The sequence below is a fragment of the Gossypium hirsutum genome, chromosome D11 (genome assembly GCF_007990345.1).
Source record: "Gossypium hirsutum isolate 1008001.06 chromosome D11, Gossypium_hirsutum_v2.1, whole genome shotgun sequence".
In the NCBI taxonomy this organism is placed as follows: Eukaryota; Viridiplantae; Streptophyta; class Magnoliopsida; order Malvales; family Malvaceae; genus Gossypium; species Gossypium hirsutum.
In genome coordinates, this window is record NC_053447.1 from 17,362,251 (window position 1) to 17,383,929 (window position 21,679).

A 21,679-nucleotide genomic window follows, 5' to 3' on the forward strand; every position below is an offset into this window, starting at 1 on the left:
GCCTCACATGCATGTTAATATGTTGAGTGGTGTCCTAAATTCAGACTCTTCTATGTTTATAATATAATATGATTGGAGCCGGGATAAAGGCATATTAGCTAGATAGATCATGGTAAAATTGTTACAAACTGAAATTGCTTCATAAGTTATGTTATCATTCTTTATTTTCCTTGAACCATTCATGTACGGCGCTTTGTTTTCTGACATGAATATTAAAGACGTGGATATGAAAAGAATTTAAATATTCGTATGAAACATATACTCATATCCGACATTTATTCCAGCATTAATACCATAGTTGATAAGTGATAATAACGGGCATGCTTGAATTTTAATGACTCATCCTTGGCTTTTTTTTTTCAACAAACCATTCATTCAAGAGGAACCAGATTCCGAGAGTGTTACTAGTTCCACAGGTGGAACTTGAACCCAGTTTGAGTTCATGAATTAATCCTAGTTTTTTTGCGATCTAGTCAACAACTCTATTACTGTTTCTTTTGACAAACTTAAACGATACATCTCTAAGTTTAGAAACTATAGATAGAATATCTTAAACAATTGCAAAAATCTCCCAAGGGCATTGGTTCTTTTTCGATAAGCATTGAATCAGTTGAAGATTGCTGGATTCAAATTCCACGGACTCCCAGTTATTATCAGCCGCAAGTATGGAGCCCAACCTCATAGCTTTGGCATCAGCCGCTAATGCCATAGACACATGCATCAACGCGTTGGTTCCACCTACAATATCTCCATTGCTGTTCCTGGCAATTGTAGCCGCCCTTGCTTCTCGATTTTTCCCTTTTAGAGAAGCATCGAAATTGATTTTTACAACTTGAGGCATACTGCCAACGATGTTGCGACATCACGAAGCCAAAGTCGCAACATTCCAACCAGTCCCGAAGATTAAGTATTTTTCCATCAAAGTCGCAACACCGGTTCGACAAGGCCCATATATCTATAATGAGTGTTTTTGTTCATACTAGAGGTGTGCAAATTTCGGGTAAAACTAATTTATCAACCGAACCGAATTAATTCGGTTAATCGGTTGGTTAACCGAATTAATTCGGTAGAGTTTTGATTAATAATTTTTTGGAAGTTCAGTTAAAGGTTAATTCTGTATGAAATCAGTTAATTAATCGAATTAACCAAAAATTTATATTATTTATATACATTTTACATATATTAAGTTTGGTTAAATTTTTTATATGTTTTATACTTGTTTTAACCAAAAAACAAAAACCATATAAATTTCGGTTAATTCGGTTAACCGGTCGAATTAATTGAAAAATTCAGTTTAATTAATATTTTTTAAAAAAATTTCGAATTGGTTAACGGTTAAGGGTTTAAAAAGTTGTATTGATTCGGTTAATATTAGTTCGGGTCGGTTAACCGATTAAACACCCTTAGTTCACACAATCTTATTTAACCTGTTACATAGATTGTAATTGACCTAATTTGGTCATACTACATAAACACTATAAATGTTAGCTTATAAGATCATATTAGGAAGGTTTGATTTCTGTTTTTAAGTTCTTTCATAGGATTAATTAGGGTTTTAGGTATATTTCAATTTTCGTTTCAATTATTAAAAAATTAGTTAATTTTAATATCAATTTCATTTATGTTTTCTTTTAATTATTTTTTTGTTATTTTCTTCTTTGCCAAATCAAATATCAACATCATTCATAGGTGTTGGAAAAAATCCGGTTTGAAAACGGTTTTCTTCCATAGCAGAAAATGGAAAAAATTAAAAACCGAGCCACTTTGTGATATTTATAACAATAAACACTTTACCGAAATTGCACCTGTGTTTTCGGCTAGACAGATCCTTGTCGTTCCTGGCTTTCAATTGAACGACCTTCTCCACTATTCTTGTACCGCGAACTGCTTCAAGTGTAGGCTCAAGTGATTCGAATCAAACATAGAATTAGAAATAGTTTTCTTTATTTTGGTGTGAAAACGAAAATCTTTTCTAATAGAAACCGACAAAATTGTTATTTCAGAAAATAATTTTAATATTTGAGAATAAACTCTCACTATTTTTGGGCAAAGTAACAATATCTTAAAGTTGTCTAAATAGCCCTATCGGTACCATCTATTTATAGGGAAAATAAGTAAAACCCTTGAATTTTAGAAGTTTATTTCAATTAGAAAAACGAATTCCTAGTTTAACTAGAAGTATAGGGGGCGACAACTCTAGTTAATAATACTAGGGTTTGTCGTCCCTCCCTTTTAACATGAGGGGCTTTTGGGTTTCTCCCATATCGGGTCCAATTACAAGTATTTCTTGGATTTTTAATCTAGCACTATACAATTTGATCCAACCCAACATTTGTTTTTGTATTTCCCAAAATAAATATCTTAATTAATTTTCAATTAAATAATCTTCTCAACCCAATTCTAATTCTGTTAAAACCATGACGACTTTACCGTAAAAGAATCTATGAGAAAATATATTTAATATTTCTACATTCAACGATTTATTATGACCAAATTATTTATTTCCATTTTTAACTTCATTTTATTCGAAAATTATAAATTTATTTCCAAGTCATTTTCATTTTTCATTCTTCTTAGGTCTAGTCCGATGTATTGTTAGTCCAGTAAATCACATATATGTATCTATATTCTAATATTCATCCACTTCGATGTCCAAGACAAAACATCTCCCCAATTGGACTTTGATAGACATCATATTAGTCTTTCAATTGATTTACTCATTTTCGATTAAACTAAGGACAAGTTTAGGTTTGTCTGCTAATAAAAGTTGCCTTTCCGTATTACAATTTGACCACGTAATACCGCTTAGTATTAGTTTAAATATTAGACAACTAATGAGCCAACATTTACTTCTATTTTGTTTTGCATCCAAAAACCATATGAGGACAATTATACAAAGTATATTAATGAAATATGTGAATTATTTTACCAATTTGTTTGAAAAAATTACCAGTGTATATAGATGAAAATACTACACTTAGGACATCAAATCCAACAATGGATTCAACCATCCAAACTTCGATTCAAGATTTTTGGATTCTGATAATTCTTTTCCTTTTCTTTATTTTTACATTTATTTGACTGTTTGATAATCAGGTAGGAGAGGTTGCATCTAGAATGACCATGAACTAAAGCCCTAGGAAGGTTAACGAGTTCAAGTGGGAGTGATTGGCTTGGGTAAAGGGTTTCGATACTAGTTAGTTAAATTAGGTTAAGTGAATTAAACCGTAAAATTGACGACTTTAGAAAGTAATTTAGGTAGATGAGGCCAAAAGGATAGTTTGCTTAGCACCAACTTAATTTAAATCAATTTAATGTATCAGGTCGAAAGATAAGTAAATTAAGTTGACCAATTAATCTAGTTACACGCCGAAAGGTATTAATTAGGCTAATTTTTAGCTATTTAGTAAATTCTTGAATCTAAGTTAATCATGAGCATGGAGGTGAGTCACCCTTCTCTCTACCTATATTGATTTGTGATTTTGGTGTTTAGCTTTTATATACTTTACTTTTATTTTGTTATTCATCTCTTTACTATTCTATCATAATATGATTAGTATGTGAGTAGCTATTTAGACCTAGTTAGTGTGTTATTTCTTGCTAATAATTTAGTTTAAATAAATTTCCATTGGGTATGATTTTCGAAATACTTTCCAGTATTTCGTTGTAAATTTACTATATTACAATTTGACATTTACACTTGCAGATATTGTACTTCATCCAGATATTCAATTGCATTTTCTTACGCCTCAGCACATGCACACTAAGGTACAATCAATGTGAAAAAAATGAAATTTGAAATAAGCCAACAAAATTAAAGGATTATGTGTTTAACACTAAATTAAGATATGAGCCATAAGAAATAAAATTAAGAACAAACCTTTTTAATTTATATGCCCATAATAAGGAAACTGAAAATAAAAAGTAAGGCTTGCACAAGGAACAAATGAACATGGGATGAATTTATGTGTGAACATGTTAAGAACTAAGGCAAAAATAGGATACATTATTAATTTGTAACTTAAACCCTTATATTTAGTAGTGAGGAGTGAATCCTTTAAAATGAACCTTGGATAGTTGTTACTAAAGGGCTCAACATTAACAATGGGATAGGATAGTAGGATTATCCTTGAGTATTTACTAAGTTATACGAGATTAACATACGTGTTAGTTGTTTAAATGTTTTAGTAACCATATTTTGTTCGGATCAAGGTCAAATTGAGTTCGAGCTTCATGGCTTTTAGTATATAATTATGTCATAGTTTTTATTATTTATTATAATTATTCTTTAATATTTATTAATATAATAAAAATAATATAGAATTATAATATATATAGATATGCACGGTTGAATAACTTTTAAGTTAACATATAAGTTGTTGGGAATCAACCCAAATAAACAGCGAAAAGAAATAGTAGAGAAGATCTAGCACACAAATTTATGTGGAAAAACTCATCTGATCGATATGACCAAAAGGATAAAAAATCACGGGAAAAGTAGGTTTTAGATTTTCACTAATGAGTAAAATAAACGAGAGTACAAGATGAAGAAGAAATTAACCTAGATGTACAAATCTCTAATCTCGAAAACAAAACCCTCTCTCAAGTACAAAGTTCTATTTTTTTTCTTTTTCTCACCTCTATTAGGGTTATAATTAGGGGTGAGCGTTCGATCGAATCGAATCGAATCGAATAAAAAATTTCGAGTTAATTGAGTTGACGAATCATATTTTATCATCCTAATTTGATTTGAAATTTTCTCGAATCAAGTCGAGTGAGATGGAATTCAAATCGAATATATTTGTTCGAGTTAAATTTTAAAAAATAATTTTGGGTCATTGTAACCACTGTCACCCATCGTAATAAAATTTGTCCACCTTAATCAAATTTTTTATTAACTTTCATCACTTTATAATTTATTTATTAATTTTTTATATACTGGTTAGCTTCTTTACTTGCTTAGTTGTTTCAATTATCTTCAGATTCTTGTCACTATGTAATTTGGAATTAAAAAATATATTAAATGTAAAAATATGATTTTTTAATAAAAGTTATTTTAAAAATAAAATGTGAAATTGATACCAATATAAAATTTTAACACGAATATTTTATGGCATAATTAATAATTCAATTTTAATATAAATATTCAATATGACTAAACAATTCCATAATATAAATAATATAAAATGTGAAATTTAATTTAATAATATAAATAGTAGATATAAATAAAATTATTACTATTTATGTTTAGTGATTTTTTTTGGATAATTTTGATTTTTTATTTGAGAGTAAAGGGTGAGAAGTAAATGTTTAGGGGGAAAATAAAAAGTTTTGGGGAATAAAAGTTTGAGGAAAAGTAAATAGGGGGAGTAAAATTTTGGAGGGAAAATATTAAAAAAAAAATTGGAGGGGGGAGGGTTTGGGGTAGATGGGAGGTGGGATCGGAAGGGAATAAAAGTTTTAGGGGAAAAGTCGAAGGGAGTAAAAATTTTGGGGGAAAATAAAAAGTTTTGAGGGTTTTTGGGAGTAAAAATTTGAGAAAAAGTAAATGGGAGAGTAAAATTTTGGTGGGAAATGGATTTTGGGTAGATTGGGGGGTTGGGAGGGGAGTAAAAGTTTTGGGGGGAAAGTGGAAAGGAGTCAAAGTTTTGAGGGAAAAGTAAAAAAGTTTGGGAATTTGGGGTAAAAATGTAAAATATTATAGTTTGATATTCGAATTATTTGAATTATTGAGTTATTCGAATTTGAAAACTCAACTCGATTCGAACTCGAAATTTAAAAAAAAAATTTTGAGTTGATTTGAATAACTCAATTAACTCGAATAACTCGATTTGTTTAACCCGAAATTCAATTTTTTTTCGATTTTTTCGAGTCGAATCGAGTTTTGCTCACCCCTAGTTATAATAGCCCTTAAATAGGCTAAGATTAGAGGGCCAATATGACAAAAATTTCCTTGGAGTAATCAAGGTTCGTCTGGGAGAAAAAGTCATATGCTTTCTCATCACGACGTCGCATCTGCTTTTCAAGAGGTTGTTTCTGTCTTCGGCATTGCGACATAGGCAGAGGTAAGTGCCTGCAAAGTGTCCAAAAAATGTGAGACACACTTCACAAATCTCTATCTTGACTTGTATTTAATATGCCTTCTTTTCTAGGCCCCGTCACGAGCATAACTTGATATTTGCAACATACTAACAAGTCCAAATAGTGCTCAAACTTGGAAATTGGAAGACTTTTAGTTCTCGTATTAGCTAGATTATTCTATGTGCTAATCTTATGAATCTGAACATCCCCTTGAGAAACCACCTCTTGAACGAAGTGATACCTGATGTCTATGTGCTTCATCTTATTGTGGTGCATCTGATCTTTAGTGAGATGTATAGCACCCTGACTATCGCAATACACATCAATCGTTTATTCTTCCTTGACCAGCTCCCCGAATAGACCTCTCAACCAAATGGCTTCCTTTACAGCCTTTGTGATATTCATATATTCTGCTTCTGTAATTGATAACGCCACAGTGGCCTTTAGCGTGACCTTCTAACTAATAACACAGTTGTTAAAAGCAAACAGGTAACCTATGAGAGATCTCATTTAGTCTAAATCTCTTGCATAATCTGAGCTATATATCCAACTAAACCCTCTGAACTTCTCTCGAACTCCAAAAAAATATTAGATGTGCCATTCAAATACTTGAGAATCCAGTTAACTGTCTACCAGTGTAACTTGTCACGTCTAGCCATGTATCTATTCACAACACTAACAACATGTGAAATATTGGGGCGAGTGTAGACAATTGCGTACATCAAACTAATGATTGCATTGGAGTAGGGAACCTTGGACATATACTTTTCTTCATCCTCGGTCTGTGATGACTCTAAAGTTGAAAGTTTGAAGTGTATAGAAGTATTAATAGACTTTGAGTTTTGCATCACAAACCATTCCAAGATCTTTTCCATGTAACTCTGCTACAACAAAAATTAATTCCTAGAGTGTCTATCTTTGGAAATTTCCATCCTCAAAATTTTCTTAGTTAAACAAAAATCTTTCATCTCGAACTTAGAGTAAAGCAAGGTTTTTAATCGATTAATTTCAGATGAGTTCTTAGTAGCAATCAACATATCATCAACTTAAAGCAGTAAATATATAAATGATCCACCATTTATACGATGCAAATACACATAGTTGTTATACTTACTTTGAACAAAACCAATGCTTAACATGAAAGAATCAAATTTCTTATACCACTATTAAGGAGACTATTTCAGGTCGTACAATGATTTCCGTAAAAGCCAGACATGATATTTCTTATCTTCAGTCCTGAAGCCTTAAGGCTATTTCATATAAATATCCTCTTCGAGATCACCATGAAAGAATGCAATCTTCACATCTAACTGTTCTAATTTAAGGTTGTATAATGCAACAAGGGTCAGTAATGCCCGAATGGACATATGTTTCACAACAAAAGAGAAAACATTATGGAAATCAACTCTCTTCACTTAGTTGTAACCCTTTGCGACCAAACTTGCTTTATACGTAGTGTCACCTGGATTTAATCCTTCCTTCTTCTTGAACACCCACTTACAACTAATAATCCTCTTTCTAGGACTTCATCTCCTCTTTCATGGCCACAAGCCACTTGCTAAAATCAAGAGCCTAAACCGCCTCAGAGTAATTCGAAGGATCAGCTGAATCAATGCTCTCGGAGATACTTAGAGCATATGCCACTAGATTTCATGGCAGAACCTCTGTGGTGGTTTGATCTCTCGTCTCTCCTTGTCACGAGCTAGCTAATAATTTCGTAGTTGAGATTTAAGAGATGCCTGTGAATCAGATGGAGTCTCTAACTGATATGAAGTGGCTTTAGTAACCTCCTATTACTCCGAAAAACCTCTAGCCTCACATAAGTGAAATTCATTACAATGTGGCGAGCTTCCTCGTCGGGACATCGCCCCTGCTTTGGCTCTAGCTCTACCTTGCCTAAAACACTCTACTTTACTGTATTGACTAGAACAGTTAACTCTTTTCTCGAACGAAGCATCGCAATTTCACCAAAAGTAATAGCTCTACTGATCATGATTTTTTTAGTTTTAGGGAATCACAATTTAAAACCCTTTACACTAGTAGAAAAACCAAGAAATATACATTTCACAACCTTAGGTTCAAGCTTTCTTCACTAACATGTGCATGAGCAGGACAACCAAATACTTTAAGGTTAGAGTAATTTGGAAGGTTACCTAACCATAACTGTTCAAAAATCTTTCAATCCAATGCTTGATGTGGCGACCGGTTTACCAAATAGCTAGTCAGGTTGACGACTTTTGCCTAAAACTCCTTTCCTAAGCCTGCATTGACAAGCATGCACCAGGCTTTCTCAAGTAGAGTTCTGCTCATCCATTTTGCAATGCTATTTTGCTAGGGGGTACTAAAAAATGTGCAGTGTCAATCAATTCCTTCATATTTGCAATAGTTTTAAACTTAACTGCTTAAAACTCGAGTCCATTATCTGTACCCAATCACTTTACTAACTTCCTGGTCTGCTTCTCCAATAAGGTTTTCCACTATTTAAAAATCTCGAAAACTTTATTTTTGTGTTTTAGAAAATATACCTAAACTGTAACGACTCGATAGTTAGGAGTGTTAAAAAGTATATTTTCAAGACTCCGTTACCGTAAACTGGACTCGTAAATATTTATTAAATATATTTTTGAATCTAGTTGTATGGTTAATTAGGTTTTGGTTAGGTGAATTTGTATGAATTAAGAGTAATTAGGTATAAGGACTAAATTGCATAAAGGGTGAACGTTGAATTATAGATTAAAGAAAATTAAAGGGACTAAAGAAGCAATTATGCCATTTTCTATAAATGAGGCGACATAAGATAGATATTTATAAAATTTAAAGATAAAATATATAGTATAATATTATAATATTAAATCTTAATGTTTAAGTATATATATTATATTATAATAATAAAACAAAGAAATAAAAGAAAAAGAAATAGAAAAAGAAACAAAGAACAAACGAAACATGAAGAAAAAGAAAGAAAGGAGAAACTAAGGTTTCAAAGTTCCAAGTTTAATTAGTTAGTCAATTTAGTCCATTTTTCTTGTAATTTTTATGTTTTTGGAATCTCGGTGTTAAATACTACCCGACACATGCCAAAATTTTAGAAATTATTGAGTTTTTAAGTGTTGTCTATGTTGAATAATTTTAGTATTAGGGATTAAATTGATAGATTTTTAAGTTAGAAATGAAAAAGGATTGAATTGTAGAATAAATTATAAATTCTGAGTAATAGGGACTAAATTGTAAAAAATGAAATTTAAGGATTTAAGTGAAATTAGGGAGTTAAATTTAGTTTAAATTAGAATTTGTATGAAAATAAAAGATTAATTGTGAAGAAATAAAGTTAGTCTTGATTTAGGGACTAAATTGAAATTTAGGCAAATATTGAGTAAAAATTGAAATATTCAATATGAAATTGAATTGTGTTGTATTGATGAATTTTAATTGTTTTAATTTCGTAGCTAACGTTGTACCAGAACCCTCGACTAAAAAAAGGGAAAGATAAAGTTGATGAGGGATAGCTCGGAATTTCTGGTTTGTATTTCTATAATCTGAATCTAATTATTAGTTGTTGTATTTTGATTAAATGTTTATGGTAAGTGATTGAGGTGAGTATTTGGCATTTTGATATTGAATTGAATTTATATGTATATGTGATTATATGAAAATTTGATATTGGATATTAGTTGTTTTTGAATAGTGAAATTAAACCCTATTAACTGTATCAGGCTGAGTCGGATATAGATGGCCTGCAATAGGATTGGAAGAGTTCAAGGATATCTTCGACTTCAAGTTGATGAGACACTGGGTGTCAATTTATTACTTTGGATTAATTCGATGAGGCACTAGGTGCCAATTTACTTCGGTTTAGCCGATGAGACATTGGGTGTCAATTTATTACTTTAAATTATCCGATGAGGCACTGGGTGCCAAACTGGTGTATTTTGGTTGGGTCCGTGTATCCGTCCGAGTCGTGTTAATAGGGGTAAATGAATAATAAAGTTTTATAATTGATATTGAAAAGACATATTACGAGAAATGGAAGTGAAATAGTAAATTGAAAATAGAATGTGAAATATGGTGCAAATATATGGAATATATGAGTTATATTCTCTTGAAATGAACATGGAATGGATAATGTAATTGTATAATGAAATATGAAATAAATTGTGAAAAGCTATTTATATAGCAAGTATGATAATTGAGATATTTGTGAAACAAATGACATATGATATGGCTGTTGTAATATTTAAATATTAATATGTGTTTATATTTCAATTGTATATTTGTAATTTTTTATCTTTAAATATTCAGATTATAGAAATACCACTGAGTTTTTGCTCGCGTACAGTTTTGTTTTCCGTGCGCATGTTAGGTACTTAGTTTTGATCGTCGATTCAACATCCAACAACGATCCCGATCTCAAATATGGTGATGTTTATCCTTTTGTGTCGGCATGTACCTAGGGTGTCTAATTAATAGTTATTTTGTAGATTGAATGTAAATGAAGTTATAAGTTTAATATTTGTTTAGTATATATATACATGTGTTTGTTTTTGAAGTTTTGTTATGGCATGTTAATTTGGTGTTTAAGTGTTCATAAGCAAGGTAAAATGGATTAAATTAGGTATGCTTATGATTTGGACTTGAATGATACTTTGATGATATGGTGTGATGATATAATTGTGGTACCAATGGGGGTATATTGGTTAGGCACCTAGAATTATTGTTTTGACATGTTTTGGATGTGTTTGATCGTGTTTTGAACTGGTTAAATGAATGATTTTTGAGTTGCTTATTGTCCAAGCTTGCAAGGAATGGTAAACTTGTTATTTAAGGTACATTTTGAGTCCACATAGCCAAACACACGGGCATGTGACTGGGCCGTGTGAGACACATGGCTAACACACGGGCGTGCGAGGCCATTTCGAAAGGGCACACGATCTGGCACATGGGCGTGTGGCTTGGCAGTGTGACCCAAGTCAGAGAGTTACATGGTTATAGACACGGGCTGAGACATTGCTGTATGTCCCTATTTCGAATGCCCACACGGCTTGAGACATGGGTGTGTCTTTTGACCGTGTGAACCCTGCAGTTTTGAAAATCTTTATTATTTTTTAAAAACTTCTCTAAGTTTCTAAATTAGTCTCGATTTGTTTCTAACACGTATTTTAGGCCTCGAATAAGGGACAGTATGTATGAGTTTGATTGGTTTTGACTTGAATATTATATGATATAAAATGCTTGAAATTATGTCTGTTTGATTGGTAATGCTTCAAAACCCTATTCCAGCGACGGATGTGGGTTAGGGGTGTTACATAAACCTTCTTGGAGTGGTAATCAATAAAGGTCAGGAGATATCTACTCCCTCCTTTAGAGGTGACTTGAGCTAAACCTCATAGGAATAAATGTAGTAAATGGTGCCTTTCGTGCTGTGTACTATAGAATCAAAGATGACTCATGTCTGCTTCCTATAAACATAGTGTCCGCAAAAATCTAGCTTTCCAACTCTTGTACCCGAGAGAAGACCACTCTTACTTAAGATGGCCATACTTTTCTCACTCATATGACCAAGTTGTATATGCCACAATCAAGTCAAGCCAAACTCTGTAATAGATGAGAAAATTATTGTTGTACCAGTCACTGTTGATCCTTGTAGAATATATAGATTGTCGTTCTTTTGACCTTTTATCAAAATGAGAGCTCTACGATATATCTTAATGTCGTTTGAATCGATGATGATCCTACAACCATTCGAGTCTAAAAAACCCAAAGAGATAAAATTCTTCTTCAAAGGCACATGCATGACATCTGACAGTGTCCTGATGATTTCATTGTGCATCCTGATCTGAACGATACCAATACCAGTTATCTTATAGGGTGAATTATTCCCAATAAGTACAACTCCACCTTCAACTAAAATCTATGTTGAGAACTAGTCCTTGTTGGGACACATATGGTAAGAACACCTTGAATCTAGGATTCACTCGGATGTAAGTTTAGACCTTTCAGCCGTATACATCAACAACGAATCATCACCCTTATTTTCGGCTACACTAGCATCATCTACCTTAGCCATCTGCTTCTATTTCTCGTCACACTCAGCAGCCTTCCTGTTTTTATTTTGCATCTTATAACACTCTGCCTTGATGTGACCGAACCTTTTGAAATAGCCACATGTTTTGTCTTGATTCCTTGACTTAAATCTAGACCTAGGATTACCCTAACATGAATCCTTAGATTGTTGTCTACTTTTTACAATCAAATGAAGTTTTGTTAATCCGACACGCTACCTAAACCCAAACCATTATCAAGTTTTTCTTTGCTCAACAAGTTACCTTTCACATTCTCGAATGAGAGTTTATCTCTATCGTAAATCAGGGTCTCCTTAGATGTCTTATTTGAAGGGGGCAAATAATACGATAATAGTATAGCTTGATCTTCATCATCTATATTAACTTTGACATTCTTCTTGTCATTCAAGATAGTAATAAATTCACTGATGTGATCCCCAATGGATTCACATTTGACCATATAGAATGTGCATAAACATTGTTTCAACACTAATCGATAAGTTATAGAATTTTTCATAAACAGGGATTCTAACTTCCTCCATAAAGCGGATGTCTTTTTCTTTATAAGCACCTCCTACAACACATTATTCATGAGGTACAACTGAATTACAGACAGGGCTTTCTCATCAAGCTCACCCCATTCCGACTGATCTGAATTTTTGGGCTTTTGATCCGTAACGACCTTTAAGTCGTTCTACACTAGGATTGCAGGCATTTAAACTTGCCACAAATTGAAATTTTTGATATCATCGAACTTCTTGATATCAAATTTCATTGTCATCATCTTTGAATGAGTCGATTGCAGAACCCTAACCAAGTTCTGATACCAATTTGTCAGGAATCAACTTGAATAAGCAACAAAAAAAGAATAGAGAAGATTAAGTACACAAATTTATGTGGAAAAACTCCTTTAATTGATATGTCGAAGCAAATAAAAAAACCATGAGCAAAGTAAGCTTTGAATTTTCACTAATGAGCAAAATAAACGAGAGTACAAGATGAAGAATAAATGACTTAGATGCACAAATCCCTAATCTTGAAAACAAAACCCTTTCTCAAATAAAAAGTTCTCTTTTTTCTCACCTCTATTAATGTTATAATGGCCCTTTAAATAGGCTAAGATTAGAAGGCTAATATGACTAAAATATGCTTGGAGTAATCAGAGTTCGTCTAGGAGAAAGAGTCTTGCTTGACTGTTAAATCGCGGCTACGTTATTTGAGGAAGACATCATGTCATCATGGTGTCACATGCTTTCTCGTCGCGATGTCGCCTTTGCTTTTTAAGAAGTTGTATTTGTCTTCGACGTCACGACACGGGCAACGATAAGTACATGCAAAGCGTCAAAAAAATGCAAGACACACTTCACATAATTATAAAGCATATCTATTCTTAATATATATATACACGTGGGCCAAAGTTATAATATTTATGTACATATGTGGGCAATGGAAAATTTTTTTTAGTTAACTTCCTGATAGGAGTTAAAAATAGAAGTTTTAAAGTATAAAAAGAGGATAATAGGCTGTAAAAAAAGAGGGTAATAAAGAGGATAGAAAAGTGACTTTTAAAAAAATATATTTTCATTTTTTTTCACAGTAAGGAGAACTCTAAAAAAATAATACAAATAAAGGAGAAAAAGAAGAACGCATGTAGAAAAAAAGAACTCTCAAAATTATTCTAAAAAAGAGGATGACCAGGGTGTAGCTAGGCGGCTGGCAAGGGCTTTGCCTCCCCTAAAATAGAAAAAAAATTATATTTAAGTCCTTTAAATTTAAAAAAAATTAAATTAGTAAAGGTAAAATTACACTTTGGCCTCCCTAAAATGATAAAAATTTAATTTAATCATTTAAAAATTATAAAATATAGACTATTAAGATGGTAAAATTACATTTTTATTATCATAAAATTACAATTTATTTTATACCTGCCTAAAAAAATTTCCTGGGGACGACTAGAGAAGAACGGGGGGAGACCCGAAAAAAAAGAGACATGTAATTAAAGGAGCAAGGAATAGAAAGTACTCATGTAGTGAATTGAAAATACACAGCTTTGACTACTATATATTCTATATATTTTAGAACACAATGTGAGAAGCATGGGTTGCTAACACGTACACTACAGGAAATTAGGACTTTAGTGGCGTTTTTAGTGGTGTTTGGACCAAAAACACTGCAAAGGTTATACATTAGTGGCACTAGCAAAAAAATGCCGCAATAAATAAAGCAATAGCGACATAAAAAAAAACTTGGATATCAAATTGTCACACCACTATTTGTATCCATCTTATCTATTTAAAAAACTTGTGCAAGAGTAGACTTAATATGGATGATTTTCTCTTAGTGATTCAATGAGTACTATTGTTGATTCTGGTTGTTGTTTTTTTCTTTGTCAAAAAGGGAACTAAAATGCATTAATAAAATCAAAGTAGTGTTCAAAACATAATTCTCCTCTACGTATTATCAACTAGTAAGGGATTTAGAAAACTAGGAGGGGTACTGCAAATACATTAAAAAGTTCTGAAAATAACCTATGTCCGAGAGAGACAAATGTTGAAAATTGCTTCCTAACCATGCTAAGGTTGTAGTACATTTGAAGCATAGTTGATTTTGTTTATTGTGTGATTGCACACTTTGAATTAAGTATACTGAGGGGCGAGTCACTGCATTAAGCCATTTTTGGTATTGTTTCTTTTTTCTTGAGTAAAGGCCCGAAAGCTTACTATAGTACAAATAAACGGATTCCCCTATGTAGGAATATAGTAGAGTATGGTCCTTTTTGTTAAACAACCCATATTTTTACCTTCTATCTTCACTACATGTTCTCCACTTTCTTCTTGATAACATTTTGACTTCCCTTAAATTTGTCTAACTAGTCGTTACTTTGATGGTTATACATATACCTTGTATTTGCAACCTTCTTGACACACACACCAAAACTTCTTACCTCGTGTATTACCTACTGAATATTAAAATTTTAGTTTTCTTTTTGTTCCTCTTCTTAGTTTTGTTGAATCTTTAGGGATATGTTATGGGTGAGTTATTCTTAAAGGCAATGTTCTACATATTTCAAGCTTCGCTACTCGATTTTTAGGTTTTATTTTTCTATTCATTTTACACAAAATGTAAACATGGTATGAAAAATAACATAAATGTAACATAAATATATGAACGTGACAAAATAGATGCTACTACAATAACTTCCACTTTTTTGTCATATATCTTCGTGTTAGTTTTTCTTCATATTAATAATTTTTATGTCGATTTTACAAATTTATTTATATTATTTTTTGTGTCCTATCACATTTTGATTCTTTCTGTATTGAGTACATGTAATTTTGATGGATTCAAGATAACTTTAAATTTCATGTCATATATTGTATAATAAATGAAATTAGTAAACATGTAACTTATTTTATTTATATTTTTTAATATCATGTGATTTTCATACCTTGTATTTGTGTTATCTTCCCATTTGGTGTCCACAACAGTTTGGAGTTTATTTATGCAGGTGTACAAATTTTGGATGTTCATTTGTGATTTATTATATATATGTCTGTTGGTTGTTGGAAATGCCGAAAAAGTTGAAAGTAAAAATAGCGCAAAGCCTAAAATTCTCTCAAGCATATGCGAATTGCTGTGTTATGTAAAATTGGGCTTATGAAATGAAGATGTTAATTACCTTATCTTCATTGTTTGCATGTGTAATTTTATCTTTAACAATGTTATAGTTAATTACCTTATCTTCATTGTTTGCAGGTGTAATTTTATCTTTAACAATGTTATACAAAAAGTTTTGTTATTGTCTTGTAGAAGGGAAAAATATTTAGTAGTTGTTGTAGTTCGCTACCATTCTCACTCGTCATGTAAGTTAATTCACTCATAATTTTTCTATTTATACTCTTTTATTTTTCATTGATTTTATTATTTTTGCTATTATGGAGTTTCTTTTATTCTTCTTGTAGCATCTCAAAAGTTTTGAGCGTGCTTTACTCACCACAAGATTAGTTGTTGGAATCGACTCTACCATCCAATTTACAATTTCTAAGAAGTATTTATATTTAATTTTCTAAATTTAAATTGCACATAATATCATTAAATTATTATCCCTTGCTTCCAATAAATACATAGGGTTCAACAATTATTGGGTCTTAGCCAGCTTCTTTAATTTCCCATTATGGTGTTAGATGAACACAAAGCTTCTCTAGGTTTCTTCTAGCTTTTGCAATCATATATTCCTTCCATTTTAATGGCTGCTTTTTCTTTTTCTTTTTTTTTTCCTATTGATTACATTTAAATGTAATGGCTTCTTTTGAAAAAGAATCAATATTGAATTAATCAAGCTTATAATTGTAATCAACCACTACTACAGCTTCAATTCATTGCCTAGAACAAGTGCTTGTGCTTTTTTCCTTTTAAAATGTTCCAACAACGGCTTAAACCTCACATTTCCCTCTCATTAAAACTAGAATGAAAAGAAGAAAAAAAAGTATATAAAAATAAATAAATAAAAGGTTGAGAGGGAATTTTTTTTATGATTAAATGTTTAGATTTGTTATAATTTTACTTGGAAAATTACACATCAATTTCTTTAATTGGGGAAATTACAAAAATAATATTATTTTACTTGGAAAATTATTCTGCAATTAGTCTTTTTATTCTCCAAATTTTATTTTACATTTGAAAAGTAATAATTGTGTTTTTAAACTAATATATTCTTTTTTAAAAACAAATATTAATAATGTTATTCATAAGTTATTTACAGAATCTTTTCATGAATGGTTAGGACAAACAATATGCAACTGAAGCTTTCATTGACAAATAATAATATTTTCGTATAACATTTATAATTAATCAATTTACTTTCGATTCAATAGGTTTGGAGTGGAAAGGACGTCAATGACGAAGTTAAATGGCTTTCCCAAGGTTCAAATAGAGTAGTAAAAAGATATACTGCCTTCTTCATTAATAGATTCAGGTTTCATACAAAATCTCGCGAAAGATTGAGGATGACTCAAAATTGTGGAATAGTTGTTAATTCTTCAATTACAAGTTAGGCTAGTGCTAGGGACAGTAATCCTGTTGAGGGAAATGTGGAGTATTACGGACTTCTTACTGACATTATTGAGTAAGATTACTATGGCAAACGGAAGGTTGTCTTATTTCAATGTGATTGGGTTGATGTTAATACTGCTCGCAGAATTAAAAAAGATCAATTTAGTTTTACAATGGTGAACTTCTCTTGATTAATTCACACTGGACAACAATTAATAGACGAGCCGTATGTATTTTCTTCTCAAGTCAAACAAGTTTTTTAGTTGAAAGATCCAGCTGATGAGGGTTGGTACGTTGTACTTCGTAACACCCCTAGAGATTTGTTTGACATGGACAATGGAAGTAGAGATGACATCGACAAAAGATCAAAAACTTAGCCTTTTCCAGAACAAAACTTAAATGAAACCTTTTCCAGAACAAAACTTAAATGAAACTATCCCTAGTACTAGTACACAATTTCAATGGGTTATGTTCTTTAGCGGTGTTTGTGGGGAAAACGCTGCTAAAAGTTATGTTCTTTAGCTGCGTTTGTGGGGAAAGCGCCGCTAAAGATCATATTCTATAGCGACATTTGTGGGGAAAGCGTCATTAAAGATCATGTTCTTTAGCGGTGTTTGTGGGGAAAGTGCCATTAAAAGTCATGTTCTATAGCGACCTTTTACCACATAAATGCTGCAAAATTTTGCGGCGTTATCTATAGCAGTGTTTTTTGTGGCGCTTATCAAGATGCCGCAAATTGTTTAAGCGGCGCTTATAAGTGCCACTGTCGGCCCAAAAAAAACGGCTAAAAACCTGTTTTGATGTAGTGGTGTTTTAGGCAACAACATAATGATGTCTCCACCACTTATAATTACTCCTCAAGAGGTTGATGAAGTAAGTTTAAGGATGTTACCTCTATCTGCTGAATTATGTATAGATTTTGAAGCATGTCATGTTCATCGTGATTGCTATAAATATTGGTGGTGTAGAGGGCCAAAACTACATAAAGATGAATAACTGAAAACTTGCTACTCCTTTGTTTCTCTTGGTTGACATATGGAAATAGCAACTCTAGGTGTTTTTAAGCAGAGTTGTAATAATAAATAATAACCCTTTGACTCGTTACGCTCTGCAGTTAATAAGCATATATGGGAAAGCGCTGAAGGCTATGGAGGAGAGGGTGAAGGAAATCAAGTCCCAGCAAAAGAAGCAATGAATAGTTTTGTATTGATGATGGTGAAAATTATATATGCTGCTTCATGTGAACTGAAAGCCATTCAGGGAGTTCATACTCAAGACATGTTTTGTGTAAGATATCTGGTGCCTTAATAAAGAATTGTTTTTCCTAATATTTTGTTTCTTGTTTTTCTCCTACTTTTTATGTTTGCTGTTTTTTATATTTTTCTAGATCTATTGCTGAACTCTCTCTCCAAGATTACGAAAGATGTTTCGCTACAAATATTTTTGTTATTGATTCAAATAAACTAAATACATGTATTAAGATAAAAAAGCTTCTTATTTGCACAACAATAAAAGCACTTACGTACCAATGATGTCCTATTAATTAGTATTCTATATAGCAAGTCCATGATTGGCACTAATACAACCTTTATAGAGAAACTTAGAATTTGTGATCCAAGTAAGATTAGCTTGGGATTTTGAGATTTATATTTATCAAATACAAAGGGTGAAATTTCCCCTATGAAGAAATGTGATACCTCACACGCAATTTAATTGCTGAGTCTGATATGAGATATCTCATTCATTGCTGAAACAATTCGAATTAATTTCTATTCAAGTTTTATTAAAAATACCTGAGAAATAGTTAATTCATACAAGACCATCACATTAATCATAATCACTTAGGGTCATTTAAAACACTTTAGAAACATTTTTAAATGAGTTTTAGGTGTTCAGAGGTGATCAATATCAAGTTCAGGTCTTTGGGTTCAAAACAACTCACAACAGGGAAGGAACACTTGTTTGACTCAATTGTCTTAATATAAGTGGGTACTTGTGCCGATAAATCTGGCTAGCACTGTTTATTTTTTTGCTACTAACTTACTTATACCGATATATCTGACCATTTGTATCAAAATAAGTTTATCAAGACTCAAAAATGACCCATAAAATTACATAGTTTACCATATCATTTTCAAACATTATGGGACATTCGAAAACATGTTTCAAGCATAATCCAAGCATCTTTAAACTCATTCAAACTCATTGATAATAACACGATCACAACATTTTCAGTTTCATTCATCAAATTCACTAACTTTACATGCAAACAACACTTAATAATTTATCTATAAAAAAAATAGAAAGAAAAAGAAGGTAAGAAGCTGTTTTGGACTTCCCTTTTACACATATTATAAATATATACATCTAAATGGAATTAAGTTAATTAATTTGTTAAAATTTAACTCAAATTCAATTGAAATTGAACCTAGACGGATTCAGGGTAAGTTGAGATCTGGTGTGCCTTTGAACGTGTAAAAAATAAAAAATAAAAACATTAACAAATTTGTGGCCATAGATTCCGCTTGGTCGTGTGCCGCTCAGCGGCAGCAGTAGCAGACAAGATATTTTTTTCTTTGCTTTATTTTTTCTTTCTCTTTCGTTCTTCTTTTTTTATTTGAAGTAAAAAAAATTACGTGTCAGCATCTTAAAACAGCAACAGTGTTCCTTCTGTCTTTTTCTTCTTTGGGTGTCGTGTCTTATTTTTTATTAATAGGACAGATTTGGGAAGTGGGAAGTGGGAAGTGGGTGGGGACGTCAACAATTAATGAATTTAATGAGTCACTTGCATTATTTTCTTGAACCAATGAATCAATGATAGGTACTACTACACTTTTAGGTTTAAAATAAATTAAATTACCCTACTTAATGATTTAATTTTGATTTATATCATGTGAAAAATAATTATAAAATTATAATATGATTATGTTAAAATTTATACAAAATAAATTATTATTTTATAGTAAACTACAAACATTCATAAATTTTCATTTTACACGCTTAAAATAAAAAAATTTACATTTTAAATATCAAAATTTAAATCTGTTTTCATTTTGGTCATTATGAAATATGAATATAAGGAGTAACGGAAATCGAAGTTCGCATTCCAACTATTTTTTTAAAAATTTCCACGTTATTAATAAATAAATCCTATAATTTTTCACCAGTTAGGCATTTGTTTTAAAATTGAATTTCCGAAGTAGGCATTTGTTTTAAACCCCAAATAAAATTGAAATTGGTAAATAGTTTGCTTAGGTGAAAAGTCAGAGCCTCTCTCTTTTCTCACATAATTTTCACTTGCTTCTTCATTAAACTTGTTTGTCGGTAAACAAGAGCAGCCCAATCCCGTTTTTATCATTTTTGACCTACTCTAACCAAGGGTCTTGTATAAATTCCCCTCCCCTCCTTGGCTTGTGCTAAACCTAGTGTATTGGTCGAAGCTGTCGTTTCTTGGTAAAAGAAAAGAAAAAGCTGAAGTTCTCCTATTGGGTTTTGGGAGATGGAGTTTGGGTATCTCTATAGGCTCATGTTGCCTTTGCCTCTGCTGTTGTTTCTCTTGTTCTCTTGTTAGTTTCTTGTGGGTATTGGGGTTGATTCCTTGGCTTAGGAAGTTAGAACTATTGGTCTTCATTCATTCATCCCTTCCTTTTTTTTTTCCGCTTAAATAATAATAAATTTTTGTGGTCTTTATTTTTTAAAATAAATTAAATTTTTTTATTTAAAGGTTAAAATCATCAATTATATGTTTTAATTTTTTTTACTTATTTTGGAACATGAACTATATTTTAATTTAGAAAAAATGTGATAGGATAATTTAAATAAATAATTAAAAAAATAACCAAATAAGGATTTGGAAGATATTTGAAAAATCTTAGATTGACAAGTTATTGGAAAGAGTAAATAAATAAATAAAATAGAATCAAATCAGATAAACTATTAAAATAGTCATTTTTATTTGTTTCATATTATATTATAGTTATTTATGTTTAAAATATTATGTTTTAGTCACTTACGTTATCGTGTTATAATATTTTAGTCATTGAGTGTTAATTGTCGTTAACGGTGTAACGATAAGCTGACATGGCATGTTAAATCATCATTTCAAATAAAAATTTTAGGTTAAATTATACAATCGGTCCTTATATTTTTTCATTTTGAGCAATTTAATTTTTTTCTTCTTTGAATTTTTTTTCATTCTCTTCTCCTTCTCAATGTTCCTCCCTTCTCTATTTCTTTTAACGTAGTTTTTTTTCTATATTTTTCATTTGTTAAAATTAATTCCTATACTTCTATTTTTTTTTTCTTGAATTTCCTTTTCTTTTATTTTTCTCTCTTGTCATATTATTCACTGCAGAAATATAATCTTTACCCACCAAATAAACAAGTCTTTTTTTTCATATGATTCCTAAATTGAATTTTACTGAAATTGAATACCAATAATTCTTAATCAAATCTCGATTTGAATATGACCTAATTTTGAAACTAAA